At 39.2% G+C, this 21,276-nt stretch overlaps 1 protein-coding gene across 1 annotated transcript in view; it reads left to right on the top strand.

Moving 5' to 3' along the window:
• Positions 1-21,276, top strand: part of CABCOCO1 (ciliary associated calcium binding coiled-coil 1) — a 220,722-nt gene that overhangs the window by 115,003 nt on the left and 84,443 nt on the right. The gene's annotated exons all lie outside the window — the stretch shown is intronic.

Here is a 21,276-nt window from a genome sequence, read left to right as displayed (position 1 = left end):
AGCTGTAGCGCTGTGCAGTGCTCTGTGCAGCTCTGACCACACAGAGCAGGAAGGGTTTCTGCATGTCCCCTCTGTCATCTCAGGGACTGAAGGCCGGGGAAGCTGCAGCCTTACCCAGCTCCCATTTCCTCCCCAGCTCCACTTGCTGTTCTTCTCTCCTATATTTCCAGCAAAGAGACAAAACATAAGAAACATTATTAATTTGAATCTTCCTTGCTAAGACTTCCACTGCATTGCTGATGTTGCAGCATCCTCTCCTTCCTCTCCCCTCCCCACAAAAGCTTTACTTCATATTTGGGAACTTTTGAAATCATTCATTTAACATTGCAATAAAGAAAGCAGAGGTTATGTATTTGAATATTGGAATCCCTGTGTGCAGACACATCGGTGTGGTGGTTAGTGGGGAGCTGATTGATTGATTAAATTTCAGCACTGCTTAGCTTTTCTAACTTGCTTTGGCTTTAATTTAACTAACGTATTGAATAATCCTCAACCTGCTTCAGGATGGAGAAGCAACCCCAGTGTGAGGAATTCTATAAATCAGACTGAAATCTGGGCTAACACCAGTGTTACCCAATAAGCCAATAGAGTCAGACACAGAAGACACATTTGAGTTTGACTGTTAAGTCAGACACCTCTGGAATGAGCTTTAGTATCTTCTGGGGCAACAGTTCATAACGTACAGAGTACAGGAAGAGTTGCTTTGACATTTCTCATGGTAGTTAAATTTTTATTTGAATTTACACTTCTGAAACTGAAATGTCATCTGGATGAGAATTGTTACCTGCTCTGTTTAGTATTTGTTTCCTGCCAAAGTACTGAAGTTGAGATATGCTATTGTGAAATACCAAAGCAGATTGGAAGACATGGAACCTACTATGACCCTCCAAAGGCCTAACTTCCTCGCTGATTTAAAAGCACTGTTCTACTTTAAAGATAAGGAGATGTTTGTCTGAAAGTTGTGACCCTTCTAAGAAGAAATTTTCCTCAAAGGTTTTTCACAATGAAGTCAAGCCTCTTCTTCTACAAACTGCTCACAGCAGTGCTATCCAGCTGATATCTGTGGGGCTGGAGGATATAGGACAGTAGAATGCTGAAAAATAGCCCAGAAAAAAGGAAGCCCAGAGGTCATCCTTCACTCAGTATAGGTCTCTCACTTGGGAAATGCCTGGGTAAATAAATGGGCTGTGCAGCGTGCCTTTTTGAAACAACAAAGTCATATTCCCTGTACTCAGAGCAGAATAAATTCAAGTCAAGAACCTACCACTGATAATCACCTGCCAACAGCCACCCAGCCATATCGTGTTGTGAGGGCGATAGGTTCATAGCCCTTCTGCTGCTGCTAAGGTCAAACCTAACTGAAAAGGAAACAGAACAGGCAGAACTAAGATAGTTTAAACAAGATACTCCTCAGTGCTTGATGCCTAAGAAATGACATGAGGGCAGCACATCCTAATTGTTCATGGAGTTGCTAACATCACAGACACATCGTAAACTTGGAAAGATGATCAGTAGGACAGGCTAGTCCCATGATAGCATGTACTCAGGAAAGATGAAGTGAGATTTGCTGGTAGGTCAGTAATGCTGTGTGTTTAAAGATATTTTAGAGTTTAACTGTTTTACAAGATAAGCCCATCAATGGACAATCCAGACCTCACATGGGTGGAAGTGCCAAACAAAAGAAGGAAGTTAATATTGTCTTTATATTATTTTTGTCTTGCTGACCAGTGGGCCATGATGTCAACAGAGGTCTGTGTAAAAGGAGAAAGTTAGAATAATGTGAGTCATCCATAGCTGTTTAGAAAGGGCAATAATTACATTCAGTCATGACAGAGAATAGACTTTTAGTTGTCTCAATAGTTGTTTTGTGGAACAGCTGATTCAGGAGTCCATTGAAGGCAACCGTTGAGAAGAAATATTGCTGAGGAAGTTAAAATGGAATACTGTGATTCAATCTAGAGAAGAGAAAACTAAGAAGAGATAGAAGTGGCCAAGTGAGCTGCTGCAGGGAGGCCAGCAACAGCCCCTTTCCCAGTCCCAAAGGGAAGGATGTAGAAGGCTTAAGCAGCAAGATTACTGTTAGGTGCCTGGAGGCTTTTCCTTCTAGGAAGGACACTGAAGCCCTGAAACAGATTGCACAGAGATCTTGAATCTCCATTATGAAAGACACTTAAACACAGATCAGGGAACCATATGTCAGGAATAACACCAGTTTAATTGATCATGCTTTGGGGCAGAGGGCTGACTGGAAGTTCTCTAGAGGTTTCTCCAAGTCTTACCTGCTAGGGCTCTAAGGCTTATTTCTGTATTATCTAATCATTGTCTCATGTCTGTGAAGAAGTTTCTTGTTTAAATAAAATCTACTTTATTTTGCTTCCAATAGAGGTTCTTCAAGAGAATGAAACTGTTCAGTTTTCCAAATACTAGACTTCACACTGAATAATTATGGTACCCTTATAAAGAGATCATATCCTGTGGTAGTTAATAGCCATGTTGAAACAAATGAGAATGATTCAGTTCTACATGCGAAACAAAAAATAAGTCCAGTTTTAGAAAGGAAAGCCTGACTCTTGCAACAGGGGGAGAGGCAAATCTTTCAAAACAAGAGATGTGCTAGAAAGTACTAGCTAGATTAGTAAGGGTGTGAAGGAAATGGATAAAGGAGTGAAAAAACAATATAGAGAGATTAGCTCTCCAGTAAAGAGCCAATATGACTGTATAAGCATTAAAACCCCTGCAGGAGATACACTGAAGACTCTGCCCTGGATTAGAATTCGATATAAAATAACTGAAGTCATACAGTTTCTATGCCATTTGTAGCTGAGTTAATAGCATATGTTCCTGGAGGATTACAGTCAATGATTAAGGAAATTAGGTTTTGTTTGAATTTAATTTAGTTGTATAAAGCTGCTACAATAATTTACAGCTTTGATATTTAATATTTAATAACCCACATCTTAAAAGAATCCAAGATATAGAAAGTGCCATTATATATTGAAATATTATCCCCATAAGTCATTCCTATTTGCTAGCTGATAAGAATGTTCATCAACTAGATGAGCTCAACAGGAGCTACGTGATAAAAAAAAAAAGCAACAGTGCAGCTTGACAGATGGTGGCGGGGAAATCTTTCTGTATCTGTTATTGCGGTACAGAAATCATAATACATTTACAGAGAACTTTGTACTCTCAGTTATGGTAATCAAAAGGATATACCTCTGATGGCTCTCTTTCATTGAATTTTCAAGTTTATGGCTTCGTGGACATTATAAACTCTTTTTTCTTCCTTCTTATAAGTGTTTTCCTTGCCTCCATTCCTTTTTTTTTCCTTTTAAAGAACATTTTCCTCTCTCTCCAATTTATCAAGCCATCCTGTCTCTGTTCAGAGGAAAAGAGGCATGTGAAAGAACATCCTAGACTGAAAATCCAGCCTTTTAGAAAGAAAGGTGGAAGTACTTATCACGTTGGCATGGGTCTATGATGAATACTCTGTCCCCAGCCACAGCATCCGGTGGTGCATGCTGGCAGAGTTCCATGGACATCAAAGCTCAGCAGCCCCAAAGTATGGCACAGAGAGATTCATTTTTCCCCTTTTTAAAACTAACGGAAAGATATGAGTAGTTTACAGCTCTTCACAGTTGATATATCTTTTCTGCTGGTTTTATGGTTTGGAAAAAAGCATTCTGGAAGGACTGTATTTTTCCTTAAAGGACTAAAAGAAAAGAGAGTTTCATTTATTTTATTAGGATTTGAAATTCTTTGCATGGTTTGGATTTTATTTCTGAGAACTCAAGGGAGTTCTGTAGCAGTGCATATTTCAAAGAAGAATAGAAGCAAACCTTTTCTGCAGGAACTATTTCATCCATGGTTGAAGTTACAAACACAGAAAAAGCTATGGCATTTATTCTTGATAAAGAGGAACATTTTCCAACTATTTTTTGGCTAGGAGTCCTTTGAATGATCTTTTTAATCATTCTCTCTTGTGCTTTCTAGTGTATGAATCATGTGATGATTCAGGATGAATAAAATGGTGGCAGGGCAGATGTTCCTGGTGAAGATATTGCTAGTGAAAATACCAGCTCCTTTCCCAGATGGAACACTAGGCACAAAGACAAAATATCTTAAGCTTTGTAAGACAGCCAGCCAAAATAAGTTTGTAAGCAAAAAGCTAATGAGACTGCTTTTATTTACATTGTTTACACTCTTCTTAGTATCTTACAAGCAAGTCCTTTGTCCCCGTGGTGAAGCTCCCAGGACAGTTATACAAGTGATTATTATGGCGTAAAATTGAAGCTATCAGGTTTGAGATCAAGTGAATAGACCCAATGTCCCACTGCAGTTTGACTGCTCTGGGCATGGTTTCTTGCTAATTACAGTCATATGCATATACAGTCATCTAATCAACTTAAACCATAAGCAAAAAAGTTTGCAACAGTTGGCAAAATATTGAACGTATAAAAAGCACTATAATATTAGTGCTGAATAAATCAGTTCTGATGGAAAGAAGTGTCTCACAAAGTCAAGCCTCATCTCATTGGGGGAGTCGTGGCAGAGCACTGCATGTCTGTGCTTAAGAAATAATGTAATTGATGATCTTTTTTGATATTTTCCATGGTATTGAAGGTTGTGAATAGGCCTTTACCATCAGCAGTTGGAACAGTTAAACAATGGTACTTGACTACGGTCATAATGAACCATTTTCCTCCCTGCGAATATTGGGTTTTGATGATTATCTGCTTGTGTGTGTATATCAGAGTATGTATGTGTACCTGTGTGTACATTTAGTATATATATGTAGTCTGCCCCCTAATGTTTGCATGGTGTTTGACAAATAGTACTGAAGTTGCCTACATAACTCCTTCATATTTGTTAAAATTATTTGTTCAGATGTCTTTTTGTTCTCCATGTTGGTAAGAACTGGAGGTCTGGACTATAGTGCAAAATACAGGTTGGCAGACTGGGAATTTATTGCATGAATGCAGACAAGAGGAGGGGAACATATAAAGGATACAACTCTCGTGTCCATACACACACACACACACAAAACCCACCTCAGTTGCCGTCTGCTAATCAGATTCATCATCACTGCAGCAAAAATGTAATGACACTGGTCTTTCTCTGAGAGCAAGGCTTCCATAAGGCTGTCAAGATGCTTAATTAATTCTTCTCTTAACTGCCACAGACCTGATAACTAAAAAAGAAAGAAGCATGACTAACCATACTCTTTTGGAATTGAAATACTGCACTGTCTTCTCTACCCTCTTGTAATCAGGGAAATCTTCCCAAGGACAAGAATTTCCACATCTTTGTTGGTCACAAAATATATTCAGTTTTACAAACAAGCTTCTTCCCAAAGGCTGCAGTTTCTGAGCAAACCATCTGCTCAATCATTTGCTTTCCTGGCAAAAAGAGAGGCTGACTGCCAGATTTTTTTCCTGTGATGTTTACCCATAAGTTATTAATGCCTATCTGATACCCACAGAGATTTTGGACTTTTTTCTTTTATCGAGTAAAACAATATTGTCAAGTTGTCTGACAATATCAAAAAATGAGTGATCATTGTTTCTGATCATCCCCACCGTATGGCTAACGATGGCAGCTTATTTATAAATAATGTCATCTGTTGCCTCCTCTTGAGTACTTTGTCCCATTGACTTGCCACATCTTTTATTTGAGACATCTGTCTATGCTGGTTCTGGTAAACATAATGACTTGAGAGACGTGAACAAAAAGAGCTTATATGGTGTAATAAGCATGCACACATATCTTCAGGAGTTTAGACTCGGCAATGTCACAGTATGTTCCTAATGATCTTTAACCTGCCTTGAAGTCAAATGTCAATTCTGAGTATTGCTGATGGGAAAAGTCAAACACAGGAAAGCTAGCATAGAAGAAAGCCACACTAATGATGCCAGTGAATGGCTACTAGTTCTTATGAATGTGCTGAGTCTGATAAAAACTGTACCTGAAATAGCAAAATCTTACTTGACAGGAGAATCTTCAGCTTCTGACAAGAAATAAAAATGAAAGGTTTTGGACTGAGTTTGTAATCACCAGCTGACATTTTTGTGTTTAGAATATACCATTAACAGCACAGCAGGGTGTGGATGAGAAGACAAAAGGAAAGGTGTGATGCTAGAGATCTATGTTTAGCTTTACCCTAAAATTCCTTCAGATAAAAGTTTAGGAGTTCATCAGAATATTCACCGTACTGAACGATAGGCAGAGGGCAAAACTTTTTCATTGTTGTTTTGTTTTTAGAGCAAAAATTAACTGTTTAATGCCAAGCGTTTATGCTACAAAACCGATTACTGTAGCCACTGGTAACAATTTGAATGGGGGAAGATGATCTTCTTTGAAACATCTTGTCTGATGAATACTATGTGGTACCTCTGCTGACTAGGAGCTGTGGAGTTGCTGTTCTAGAAATGTGGTTGGGATCTACTCATTTAGTGTTTTAACATTAACTCTGTAGAAGTCAAATTTTGACCGGAAGTCATATTTTTAGAAAACTTACTTGTTCTCTTTGCAACTGAATCAGAAAACAGGGGCATTTCTAGAACAGGAGACAGGATTCTGTTTGTTCTCTACTTGAAAGTCCATTTCAGCATCCTAAAGGCAGACAGTGCAGTTTTGACATGCTTGCTGGAGGATCTGAGAATGGAAGAGGTAACATGTTCACGTGTTTTTAATGGAAAGAGCTTTCAGTGTTTTGCTTGCACTGAATGAAAACCCAATCTCCTAGAATAAACTATTAAAATGTAGAGCTCAGGGCTGAAGTCCATCCTCGGAGTTCTACGAAAGTGAGACATAGTTACAGTAATACTAGAAAAACCTTGCTTTACTAATTATAGAAACTTCTGTGTTGTTTACTTTGTTGGTTTATTCTGTTTATTCTGTTGATTTGTTAGGTTGTTTTGTGTGTGTGTGTGTGTGTGTGTTTAAAAGGATATGAACCAGAGAAAGAAAAGGTAAGCAAGGACATCAGAAGCCTCTCAGGCTGTCCAAAACTACTTTTATTGCACAGAGGTAGTATAAATTATACAGTAAGGTACATTAATTTGAAATGCAGCACAAAATGCCCAGAAGATCAGGCTTCTGATTTATAGCACTCTATGAACTGAAGACACATTGCCAATTCTTTCATTCCTGTGGTGAGTCAGGAAATTTTAGTACATTTCTTAAATATTGGGAAATCTTGGACTCATAAAGTACATGCCTAAATCTGATAGAGGAGAGCTTTGCAACTCTGAGATTTGGAAAAATCTTTAATTCACTGGAGCGAGGATCTGACTCCTCACCTTTGTAGCCAGGCATATTACATGTTCTGTGACCCTGAATTGCTGCAGCTGGTGCAGAAGTCAGACAGGTAACGCTTACTCAGTTGTGGCAGATGCACAGGAGTGCTGAGCAGCGAGAACTGGTGGTGCAGAACTGGGGGCTGAAATCAGTATGCCAAAACTGAAGCAGTAGTATGACAATGAATGGCATATGAGCATATGATATGTACACTGTGATTTGGTGTATCTTGAGGAAACATTATGTATGTAAATGATATCTATGTTCTGTAATACTGATACTACAGTATAGATATACTTTTAGATTGATCCAGTTTCTGCATAAATTTCAATACATATTTTACTGACTAACTCATCTTTGGGGCTAGGCAGATATTTTTCCTTAATTGTCACGTGCATGTATGATGGCATTAATTACCTACAAGCCTGTGAACTGCCATACATAAACGAAATTGATGGCTCTCAAATATAACACACTTTACAATGGACAAAATTCCACCAAAAAAAGAACACCAACCTACAGTGTTGGGTTTTGTGTGTGTGTGTGCGTGTGTGTGTGTGTTGTAATCATTTATCAATGCTTATTACATTTTTTGTACTGTGTAAGGCAGACTGTACCAGTACTTACATTTAGATGGTTCTCATGTTCTGTTGTTTTACATTTATAGCTTTCTGGTTTTATTAAGTCTGATGTCAGAGCAGTACACCGATGCCTCCCCATTCTCCACTGTAAAGTGACACCATTTTAGTGTGTACAGTGTGTTTAAGGAAACTATATGCCCAAATGCTTTTTACTGCAGATGGCCTATTCACAGCTCTAAGGGGTAGAGGGGCTGTGATTTGAAATAAGATGCAAAGTTGAGTACATTTCCTGTCTATTGTTACAGGCTCTGAGAAGTCAAGGGAGAATTTAGTGGTACCAGATGTAGAAAGTTGCATGTTGTTAGCGTGTAACAGCAAGTGAGTCACAGATGTATTAGGAGTGCCAAAACAGACACAATTTGCTATAGGCTGAAAAAGGCATTTGTAAAGCAAAAAGTGAGCTTGGACAGCCGAGGCTAGACTCTTGAAATGCCCGAGGTGTAAGTCTTCCAGCTTGGTGGTTGGATAGGCATTCTTGAAGTTACAGCAACAGTCAGCTCATGAGCCTGACAAATCAGGAAAGGAAGACATGGGTGAGAATTCACATGAAGAAGAATTGAAACTGTATTGGAGACGTTGATGGGCAGAGTTACAAATGTAGCAAGGGGTGAAAGAGGGCAGCATCCTTCCAGATGATGTCAGTACCGAAGCATGGGATAATATATTTAGCAATAAATACAGCACATTGTGCACAATCCTATAGGGACATACTATGCACTGTGGAGGATGTGGATGAACTGTCCGCCCATTCTTGGCAAAATCCACGGTTTTGAAGTCCTATATACCAAGGCTATAAAACTAAGCATTTAAGGAATGAGGCATTTGGGAACTAAAGTCAGAGCTGCATAATGCTTTAGATAAATATGTTTACACTCAAAGTGTCAAGTAAAATCAAGAAGTAAAATTGAGATACCAGATTTACCTATTCTTCATCTGAAGTCTCCGTTTCTTCCTTTTGTATTTTTAAGGCATTTAACTAAGGGAAATAGAGGAGCGATGGGATTACTGATTCAGTGGTAACAGAGATGTTTTACAAACTGAGATATGGTGTGGATTTTTTTGTTTCTTTTATTTTGTTTTTGCCAGCAGCTGTGCCACAGGTTCCCACTGGCCCTTAAACTCATCCTTTTCCATCTTCTTTCTCAGTAAAATGAAACCTGACTTCTTTTCAATCAGTCACTGTATGTGTGTTCTGGGGGAAGAGATTATGCGCTTGCCCACACTTACTTTTGGTGCTCTTTACCTCTTCATTTGCATTATTATCACATTTCACAAAGAGGATTACCTTTCTATTTCCTGTTCTTTTAAGAACAAGGTATTTATTCACCATACCTATGTGTTGTACCTGCATAAAATTGGTAAGAGAGAAGATGACACTGTAAAGCAGATTTAGAAATGGCCATTTCATGGGGTATGGAAAATAACATAAGTCAAAATAATTAGCCTTAAAAACTATCGACTGCTATTGCCTTAACCACAGCTGCTCCAAAGAGATTAAAGAGGTTCCTCCTTGGAGGTACTTAAAGGTGTTTTAATACCTCTGTCAGCGCAATAGCTACATGCCATCCATGGGTGCAGGCTTAAAACATTCATGTGTGAGAAAAGAGCTAGATATGAAACACCTGTTAATAACACATGAAACCTGTGCAACTTTTCGTGCCAGGTATTAATTGAATAAAAAAGAAATATCATTTAAAAGATAGGGTGCACCCCTGAAAAGCTTGCAAGGACTTGAATATGGGTGGCTGTAAGTGGGCCTGTTTTGATTTCTTACATTAGCCTCTCTGGGCAAGCTTTGAAAGGAGTTAGGATCTCCTAAATTTACATGTAAACTTCTTTGAGCATTTGCAGTAGGGCAGGCAGAGCTAGCTCCAGTGTGTTGTCTTGGAACCTGTTCTAGAGATGTCTACATGACCGAAGCTACCAGCCAAGAAAAGACAGATCACTGTGAAGCTTTTGCAGGCAAACAGTTGCTGCATCGTTATAGTACCTACTGAGCTGCAAGTGTGGTGTACTGGTCTGAATCCTTGGAGGAAGGAAACTAAGAATTGGACTGAAAACAGGTTGATGAATGAACCTCCCTTACTGGCTCTGAGGAGATGCAGATTAGGAAATCTGTGCAGTGTCTAAGACATAAAAAAGTCTGGATATGGCTTTACTCTCTGTGGTATTATGTTGCTGTGTCTCCCAAGGTTTCCAAGGACAGTTCTGTTAGCCAAAATTAGAAAAAATGAGGCAGTTAATATGAACATATGGTTTGGGCCCATGTTGGTAAACCACCGACTAATTTTCAGACACTTCCTTGTAAATAAAATACTCCTGGTCAAATTTGGGATTGTAAAATTCTAATATTAAGACTTGGAACAATTTGGACTTGGCTCAAGAGGTACAGCTGAACCTGCTTTGGTAAAATGGTTGGGGTGATTATCTGGGCCAAAGCCCCAGGTAACCAAGTTGGCTAGCATGAGGCCTTTTTGGTGGCTACTGGGGAGAGACAGTACCTCCAATTAGAGTAAACTCTTTCCATTCCAGGCTTAGTCCAGCTGTTGCCTCCAGAGGACAGGGCAAGGATGTACAATGAAGGTGACACATAACTTAGCTGTCTTTTCCTGCATAAGTCAAATACCGTACTGGGACAATACAGTATACAATACAGTATACAGTATACAATACTGTGTCACTGTAACATGGCACAGTTAGCTTATGGTTGAAAAATAGAAAGGAGAAGCTAAACTTAAGCAAGGTGGCAGTAAATCCTGTTAGCTGTCAAGAGTTTTGTAGATACCGTGGGGATGAAGCAGTCTGGTAAGGAAGCTCAGTAGTACCTTCCTTTATGCATTTCAGAATCTCCAAACACCACAGAAGTCCTCTCATCTCCATGAACTCCCTGATCACATCAAGCCTGAAGTCTCTAGTGTGCTGATTTGGATTTAGGACTGAATCAAGTTCAGCTTCTCAGCCCATCTTCTCAGAGACCCAAGGCTTATGTCAAGGCCTGCTAAAGGGCAACAGAGAGCACCATGATTGGAAATTTTCTCTTTAGTCCTAATGGAATTTTTTATGATTAATGAAAGCCTATGCCACAACTCAGACTTTCCAAAGAGGGCAGCGTAAGACCATGAAAAAAATTCACCAGGAACTAGGGGCCCTCACAGATCTCATATCCCGCTTCAACTGCAAAATACATCTCTTTGATCTTCATTCCTCTAAGATAAACAAGTAGCTGAACACAGTTTTTCTTCTAATTTCCTACCAAAACAAAACGCTTCACTGCATATGTTTCTCCTCTTGAGGGACGAGAATACTAATGACACATGACAGATGTTAGTCATGGTTTCTTCTTACACCACTGGAAGGCACTTGGATGCTACATGGCATAGATGTTTATGGCATAAGAACAGTTTTAGAATAATGCAATTGGAGATTACAGTGGTATTTAAAGAAAAGTTAATTGCTTGCTTTCAGCCACTAAGTGGACAATTATCTTCAAGCCATGTGAAAATCTCAGTGTACTTTAGTACTAGATGTTCAATGTCAGTAAGTAATTATGTTCAAGGAAATTTTAAATCCTGTCCTTAATGGTGAGGTATGAGAAGTGTGTGTGTACACAGGGATAGGAAATTCAAAGAGCTATGGAGGGGAGCAAGACTCCTCTTTCCTCCTCTGGCCAATTTGCTATGATGGTAAAGATGCTAGTGGATCTGTATTGTGTATGTATCTATTTTGGTAACTATAATGCAAGGAAATAAACATTAAGCTGAAGTACTTCTCCAGGGTATTTGTTGAGCTATTCTACAAAAGCTGAACTGAGGCTCCTCGCTTAAACGCTGGCTTTAGATGTGAAATTCTAGATATTGTGCACTTAGCTTGACCACTGTCAAAGGGAAGCTTAGAACTTCTAATTTTTACCAAGTCTTATGATCAGCTGCCAATACCCAGGCTTTAGTTTATTTATTATAGACAAGGTAAATGCAAACACAGCTAAGTGTTTTAAGGTAAGATCCTTACCATCATGAAGGGAAGTTCCCATTCTAAGATCAACAGTTCTGAAATTCAGTGTACTCAGTAATGTACCTCTCTTTCCTAAAACCTTGCAAAAGATTTTGGCTTAGCCACTAGCTAGTGAGTTTGGACTGTCATTTTCGTTGAAGCGTGCCATTTTGCATGCCTCACAACATCTTTTTGTCAGCTGCATCTGCTTTTATATCAAATACCACATCCTACCTTGACATTGTAGGAGCTGGAGAGAGCTGTGGCTTGCTTCCATTTGCATTGTGTGATCAGCTTGTACACCAATGGGACACCCAGTAATGCAGAGTGCACCCACCAAGCGTGGCTGGAAGTTATTTAAGAAAATTCAGAATATGAAGGAAATGTTTTTGAGATAACAACTCATGTTCATGTTTTGGAAAGACCAGAACTTATCCAGTACCGTGGAAGAGTCTTGAACTTCTCTCAAAAAAGGCAGTGGAGCAGGTCAGATATCTTGTGGAAAATCTGCCTGCTTCTCTTAGCCATACAGGGTTTGTTGTTTTTCTCATTTACTCTTTGTAGGTAGAACTAACCCTCTGTGATATGGTATTGAAAAAAGGACTTGTTTGCTAGGTGTTTTGATTTTGTCTGGTTACCACATTCATGGTGATCAAGGGATTTTCCACATACTCAGCCTATGACAGCCTGTAGGCAGTCCAGGAAGGTGCATCACTCAGCAGTGCTGGAGGATGGTGCTGCTCCAGGGACCGCTGGTAGTGCAGTGCAGGAGCAAGCAGGGCACTAAGGCTGATGTCCCTGAGCTTCTACTACGAGTCAAGCCTACCTCCCTCCTTCAGTGAAGCTGTGGAACTGGAGAATGCTGTGGCTCTTTGCTGTACTCCCAACATGTCTTTGAGGTCTCTGTGCATAGCTTGTGGCACTCAGCCATGCAAAGCTTTTGCTGCCCTGGCTTATGCTGTCAGCAGTTACGACTGCTCTGCTGGTTGGTTTTACCCTGTGTTGCCATATTTTCATGCATACAAATTGTATTTGCTGTAGTGTTACTTCTGTCTGTAAGTACCACATACCTAACCCGACCTTCAACTGCCTGATGTGAGGACCAAGGAGGAATCCAAGGCAAAGAGGCTAGTAGGAAAAAGGAAGAAGGTTTGGAAAGGGAAGCAGGAGCTCGGGTGGATTCCCAGCATGTTTGCTACTCACGGGTATGAGCCCTGGTGCTATTGGTGCAAGGTTTCAGATACCCTCTTCAGATGGCGTATATTAAAATGTAGTAATTCCTGGCATATACCACAGTGTTCGAAGAAGACAGTATTAAATGGCTTATGTAGTAATTGGAAATAAAGACTTTTCTTTGAAGAACAAGATCAGAGATCACTGATCCATTCAAAAACAGATTGAATTAAAAAATTCCATCGTTCAACTTTCTGCCTGTTGTAAGTACTTGTTTGTCTAGTTTGCTAACAGCTGTTTGCTCAGTAGCTGGAGTTCACTTGTTCAGTGAGACTTCTGAGTGCAGATCAACTGCAGAAATGGATAGCAGGTAGCTGAGTGAGGCTTTTCCACTCACTTTGTTCATCCTCTGTGAGAAGTACTTGCTGCTAAAAGGAAATTTCTGAAAAGATGGGGGATACAAACAACGGGATTAGATTTCAAATGATATGAGGTTATGATAAATGTTATCACAAGCACTTTGCTTCCAGAGATAGCTCTGTTTTAATTAGCAAGGGCTTTTAATTGGTGGGGGTGTACTTTTAAGGACCTCTTCTTAAATCTTTTATGGTAATCAGGCTTTCACATTTTACAATTCAGCAATGTTCTCCATACAAATAAGCAGTTAAAATTCTTAATTAGATTACAGTGACTATAGGAAAAAGTTGTTCTAAAAGTAAAATTACAGACTGTTATGACTAATGCTGTACAAATGAGCAGAAAGTAGCTCATACCAAATTATCCCTGAGACTTTGCAATTAGGAGCACCTGCTATTAGTGCATTTGCTAAAATTTCATCAATTAATCATTATTTCTTAGAATAACAAGAACGAAACTAAATGTTGTGAATATTCTGAGAATGATTAATTGCCAGTGGTAAATTGCTGACTAGCTCCATTATTACTTTTATTTTAAAGATTATTAGAAATGTGTCTCTCAGCTTTTATGAATATATAAATTATGCTAATGTACTCAGCATCAGTCAGATTTTTTTTGTCCTTAGCGTATAGAATCTGTTCTCAAACTTATCCAAGTCTCAGGGAGACTTTCAGAGCATGAGCTCTATATCAGGATATTATTTTTAGCTTGATTTTATTTCTTTTTCAAAGCGGGTCCTAAACTCAGGCTTCTAAATCCTAATGCAAAGAGTCTAAATCAGTGGCTTTTTTCCCTTTTTTCAATTGCTGAGTATAGGTAACCTAATAATCCAAAAAGAATGACGTGCAACATTAGCAAAAATACATAACTTTATTGAATAAACTTATATTTTTGCTCCAGTTTTATGGAACAGAATTGTTTTGCTTCTCTTTCAGTGCATACATTCACTGTACAAAGGACTGTTATTCTATGCGTATGTAAACAAAATGGATGTTTTAGTCTCTCATTTTTAGAGAAAAAGCTGTATTTCCATGGTTCTTAGACGTTCTGAAAAGGTGACTGAAGTAGAATACTCATTAATGGCCCAATAAATGATGTCACTTAAATCCTTTTTCTTTACTCTAACTGAAGGCTGGAGTAAATCTTACATTTTGCCAATTCAGGAGTATGTGTAGTTCTGTGTAATCAGAGGCTTTGCAGCTTTAATATAAATTAGAAAATCTTAAATTGGAAAAGACGTCATGACAGCTGTTGAATGAAACAACAGCAAATCACTGAAATGCATAATACCCTTGATAACCAGATTCATAAGAAATAAAGGAAAGTCTGGAAATTATCAAGAGATACATGAAATGCTACGAAATGGCTAGAATTGTTTATCTTGGCTGCTCTGAGATGAAGTCACTGCACGGATGGAACAAATCTGAAGTGCAGCTGATGAAAACTGCCAAAAATTAAGATTTAACAAAGTTGAAATAATAATAAAAAAAAAACCTGTAAATCAGCCAGCAAAAGGAAAAAAAAGAGCCAGTATTTTTTACATGCCTCAGAAATGAAAATGAAGAAGGCGTGGCTGAAAGACTCCATCCCCTGACCATCAGCGCTGTAAGGAAGAATCCCTTTCAGATAACCGTTTAGATTGCTAGAGAAAGCATACTTGAAAGTCAGAGCTACAGGATTTATCACGTTGCTGCTGAATGGGTAGTGCTAATAAATATTGGTTTGCCTATTTAGTTCCATCAAGAGACAACAGCGGAGCAGCAGCAAACACACAGCTACCACTTATAACGCTAACCTACCACCAGAAATGTTCTCATAACTTCTTGCTCATTTATTATGCCCATATAGTCTTTGTCCTAAATGTCACAGGCATTACTCTTGGTATAATGCTGTGGAAATTCTTGCCAAGAGCCTCTGGTGAGGCCAGCTTTGTGCGTCCCTGTGGAATGCCCCTTCACTTGGAGCGCTGGTCTTCTGAGCACCTGGAGATGGAGGTGGCAGGAGGGCGGGCAAGGGAATTTGTGTCTGCGGGGCCTTGCTTGGCAGTGAGATCAGTAGGTGCTGGAGTACATCTCTGCTTTTTTTTTTCAAACCTTAGCTTAGATTAAGAAGAAATTAAGAGCAATGAGACACTTCTATGCAGTCGCCATCGCAGTTACAGATGATGTCAGGCTAAAGCAGCCACAATATTGAAAACCATGTTCCCCTTCCCTATAGCTGCATTGTACAAGCATTTCTGTACCTTCAGTATTTATCATCTGAGAGTATGTGGCAAAGCAAGTCCGCTGTAATGAACTCATCTTCACAATTAATTTCTTCTATTGCATCATATGACCATATGAAGGCCAATATGATGCTTACTTCCAGTGCTTATTGTGTTTCACTAATATATGTGCACAAATTTCAATTATATTTCATAAGACAGTTATAGAAATTAATCTGGATTCAGATATTTTACCCAGAGCTTAGACTTGAGGCATGTGAACCATGGAGACACAAACAGGATCCAGGATGAAGCCTGACAGCCATGGGAGCAGAGATGGCCATGCAACATGGTGTAATGAAATGCAGTACTTATGAGAAATTCCTCTGGATTACTTTTTCTGTGATTATACATGTGGCTAGTTTCTCAATTTCAGCAAGCAGCAATGAAAATTGTGAAACACCTAATGATGTTCATGCTCAAAAGTGTAAAAATATTTGATGTCTCACTTGCTGACATTTCCTTATCTCCCAGCTTAAAGGCCAGGGATTCTTGACAGGTTAAAATCTTCTCTTTGACCGCCTTATCAAACATAAGACAAACTGAATTTGTGTTTTTAAATGAATCATTTGTACAAGGGGGATATGTGCCTGTCCTCTCCTTCTCAGTAGCCTCAGGGCGTGTACACTTGGTTTCTGCCTGTCTTGCCTGTACTGACCTCACTTTTTCACTGCACAGATTCAGCAAATGAAGATCTGTTTTATGTATGATGCAGCTATGAAAATTAAGAAGAATCTCCTTGGTTACTTTGAAGTACCATGGATCTGACTTATATTTGCACAATGCTGTGAGTTATAAATAGCTTTGGTCAGGATGGGTGACTTGTCACTGTAACTCTTAATCACGTGAAGCTGATACCACGCTTTAGACAGAAGAATGAGTGCTAGGGGTGCTGCTTAAAAGCAGAAACAAACATGAAATCCTTCAGACAGATGCTGAACATAGCAGTACTGACTTTAAGGAAGCTGCAGTGATTGACATGAATTGACTACATAACCGTGTAACCACATAAGGATATATGTCACTGTGAAGCTGATGCTTCAAACACTTCCAGTAAGCATTCTCTTTGCCTGTCCTGTTGGCCTTATTGGGAGTGAATAATGAGGAAAAACAGTTATTCAAGTGACCACTGTGTGTCACTTTTCTCTCCCTGCTTTTCTATATTTACGCAAATCATCAAATATTAGGTCTTATTCTCTCTTGATGCTTGTTCAGTTCCCATTCTTCTAAACATAAAGCAGGAAGTGTCTTGACTAGATTTTCTCATGAGAATTGCAACCATTTAGACTTGGTTGAAAGTTCTGCTCTAAAAGCTATTCTCGCAATATTTCCACTAGACACTTTGCCATAATCAGAAAGAAAATCAGTAGGTACTTCAAAATATTTCTCCAACACTGCACATTCACTTTGCTGTAGTTTTAATACCAGAAATGCAGCTGCTCTCACTTTAAGCTAATTCCCCTCATTCTAGCTTCTATAGACTTCTCTTTATAAACTGCGCTGCCATGTGTCTGCATTTGAGTTATGCTCATAGCTCATTTGGAATGAACAAACTGTAGTTGAGAGCTGGTCCCAAAATGTAGTACTAGATTGAGAGCTGTGCTTTGCTTTTTTGTGTGTGTGAATCATATGCAAAGGAAAAAATCAACAGAAATGTTGGTGGGCGTACACCCAAAAATCAGCTGTATGTGGAACTGTTTTTCTTGTTCAGCTCTGTTTCTACTGATCTTGCAGCAAGTGGTGATAAGAGTTCTTATAGTTTCCTATTAGACTTAGGACTCATCTCCTTTGAAGCTACAGAAGCACCTTCACTTCCAGTTGTGATAGAAATATAAGGAGAATTAGAGGTGGTCATGATCCTCAGTTTGCTGGCGGTACAGACTGAAGCTAGTTGGCTTACATTAGAACAGCCCCATCTGTGCACTAGGCTGCTCCAGCCCCATCTGCTGAGATGGATTGATCGAAACCATCAAGGCCTGAGAGCAAACTCTTCTGCTTGGTCAGAGAACATCTGAGTATGAAGGACATATTGGTCTATTTCAATAATGTGTTGAGAATGTTCCTGTTAGCTTGCAAGCAGTCACATGTACGTCACCATTTATATATATGAGTATGTACATTAACATTTTCTGAATCTGAATGTTGTTTTTCCTTCAAAAATTGCAGTGGTATTTAGATCTCTTTTTAAGTTTATACAAACACATTTATTCATATTCTATTGTTCTGCACTCAATAACTGTTACCCCATTTTGACCAAATTGAATGATGGAAGTCAGAGCTCATCAAATTTTATATGTTCCACCAAACAGGAGAAAAATTGTCCTGTCACTTTCTAGATATTAGGGATAGCCATTAAAGCAGAAGAAGAGCTACAACCAGTGTTTGAATATCTTGAAGAAACCAGAAATCAATTACGTTGGTGGTGTTTCTTGACTGAGTAAATTAGTTTCACAATAGCACCCTTTCTGATGTATTCCCTGTGATAATTTAATTGTCAAATGGTTCTTTTTCACAGAATGTCTCTTAGAGATTTGTCTATTGCTTGGTATCACTGTATCTTGTGGGAATTTGGGTGAATCCTTGAAATAGTGTTCTAGTTACACAGGATACATTTCAAAGATTTTCATGATGCTGCAGAAACTGAAGAATATAATTTACCAAGTAAATATAACTCATGCTAATTGTCTGTGGACCTTAATTTTAGCAATATATTGAGTTTCCTGTTCTGAGAGATTGGAATAGTCAATTAAAGGCTAGTTTCTCTGAATGCAGGAAATAACTGAAATCCATAATTGGATGTCATTATAATAGATGTCTTAGGAACCCCACAGAACAAATGAGATTACATTTTATGTACAGGCCGTGTCTTGTTAGAGGAGACTGACTCCATTCCCCTCCTTTAAAAGTTCTTACACTTGCACACATGCAGTGCTAAGTAATTGCCTTTTATCGTTAATTCATTTTTCAGTACAAATTGATCCCATTAAAATTGGCTAGTGAGAGTTAATATGGCAGCCTCGTCTATGGACATACGTTGCTGCGTGTAAACAGGCAGTGCTAGTTCTGCCTTTACTGGCTTGTAAGGCAAAATTCACATTATCTGTTCCAGCAATAACAATTTCACTGCATACCATGCAACAGTATGTCATCACTCCTTCCTTTGAGCAACACGATAAGGCTTGCTGGCATTACTAGTCTTCTGAAAAACATCTTGGAAACAGTTAAGTTTCACAAGGACAAACTACCCCCACCATACCCCTGCAAGTCATAAACAGCAAGAAAGTTGTGACTTCTCAGGTGAGAGAGTTAAACTGCAGCAAGGGCCAGCATGATGTATAGATCTTGATTTGTTTAGGCAAAGGGCAATGTGTCTTTGTGTCATGTATAGGTTGTGCATATCTGCAAAGAGAATCAGTATTTGACTTTATTCTTGAGTAACCGTGCTCAGTGCCATTTGCCTTTAGCAAACATTCTTTGCTGTTTAGCATTAAGCATTTTCAGTGATTGATAGTTTTCTTGTTCAAGGATTGATAAATGTGAATCTGCTTTTCATCTCGGCCTAGAGGGACCCTTGATGCAGTGGAGCTTTTAGGGTTGTTTTTTCTATAAGAAGGACTTGATGTTGAGTCACTGGGGAATGCGAGTTTCTACGTGTGGCTCCGTCTATCACTCATTACGGAGCATAATCAACTAAGCGGCCAGTTCTGGTGGAAATAAAAATGCTGTCAGTTTTCTCAGAGCACATCAGTGGGTGAATAGCTTTCAGCATACTTCTAGCCAAATTCCAAGCTGAAAAACAAACCATGCCTTTATGAGATGAGCAAAATCATGGGAGGCTTGTGGAGGAGCTGGGACAAAAAGGGCAGTGCAGAGAGGGGATCTTTGTGCAGAACAGAAGAATAGTATTTGGAACATTTTTTGGCAAGTCATCAGTGGTTGTCATTCTTGAAGTCTTCACTAGAAGGTTCTTACTGGTTTGAACTGGAAAAAATCACACTGCCTGGTGAGACACGTGTGTGATATATGAATCCCAACAACAATGGGGTTAGTCCCAACAATATGTTACTGAGAAGGAAGCAGTGAGGAGATCCTGATATGTGATAATTCTATGCAGGCAAAGCACCAGTCTACAGCACACCCAGGCAGTGATCCCGGTTCCTGCCTCTCCTTGGTAAGGTAAGGTGCAGCTCCAAGCCTGTGACTGGCCCAGATTCTCTACCTGTGCCCTGCCGTATTTGCTGCTGAGCTCCTGAGCTCCAAGCCCCAGTTGCCAGTTCCAGCATGGGTCTGCTGGCCAGGCAAAGTGTGCTTTGGGCAGGCTGGCAGCATCGCACTGCTCCCCAGCATGGCCCTGCTGCGCTGCTCAATGCAGCCAGCTCCTTCCAGAGGCAGCTGGGAAAAGTCATTCAAGGGAAGAGGAGGAATAGACTTTCCAGAGTAATAGCGATGTAGGAAATGAAGGTCCTGCAGTCCCTTGTCCATAAGGACATTTTGAGGAGCATACTAGGTTTGAGGGCTGTGGGCTTTTTATCTTCTGTGGAGTAGAGTTCAAAAGAGAAGTCAGGAAATAATTTATTTCTCACAGTGCTAAGCCATGTCTTTAGGGTACAGTTTTATGTACTTTGGTGATTACAAGGAATCGGGAAAAATCTGAGTGTTAACATAGATTAAAAAACGAAAAGGAGCAAGGATTAATGTGTGTGCTAAAACTGAAACATGAAGGCCTTGGAACCTCTGCGTACAGTTTGGAAACTCAGTTCAGTATTAGGGGAAACAAGCAAATAACCGGATAGTGAAGCCTACTTTATTAAACAATTATTTAAACTTCAACATCCAGAAGAATTTTAGCAATGAAAATATTAAAAATAATAAATATGAATAGACAGCACTAAGAAAAAAACAAAAGCACAATACCTTATGAAGTTACCAGGACAAAAATCAAAACCTTTTGATGATCATACAGTTTTTGCATCATAGAACAGTAAATGAGGACTACTTACTGCTAAGCCGATTCAAAGATCCAGCTGAACATGAGGTGCACTGTTATACTAACAAAAGGAAGTTAGACATTTCGCTGGTGGAGAACAACAGCACTTCTTCCAGCTTAACATGGCAGCTTTGGCTATTATGCGTACCTTTTCCTTCTGCTTTCCCTGCCTACAGGGAAACCTCATGTCTCTTATTAGAAAGAGAAAAGCAAGCAGAGAGATTTCAGGAAAAAAAGAAGATGATTACACATATGAAACTAGAAGTCAGTAATGTAGCTGATAGTGACAGTAACAAAACTAGAATATAATGGAAGGCTTAGTTTCAATATCATAGATATAAATACTATGATATACGTACGCATGTAAGAGAGAGGGAAAGCAAGTGTTTGACATGTATACTGTATTAGCTCAAACAGAAATATTCCTTAAACTATTTCTGTTTCTTTTGTTCTGCTCATTCATTTTTATATCTCTCCTTATCTTCTGCCTTAAATTTATGTTTGCA

The sequence above is a fragment of the Gallus gallus genome, chromosome 6 (genome assembly GCF_016699485.2).
Source record: "Gallus gallus isolate bGalGal1 chromosome 6, bGalGal1.mat.broiler.GRCg7b, whole genome shotgun sequence".
Classification (NCBI taxonomy): Eukaryota; Metazoa; Chordata; class Aves; order Galliformes; family Phasianidae; genus Gallus; species Gallus gallus.
This window is presented reverse-complemented; position numbering and strand designations above follow the sequence as displayed.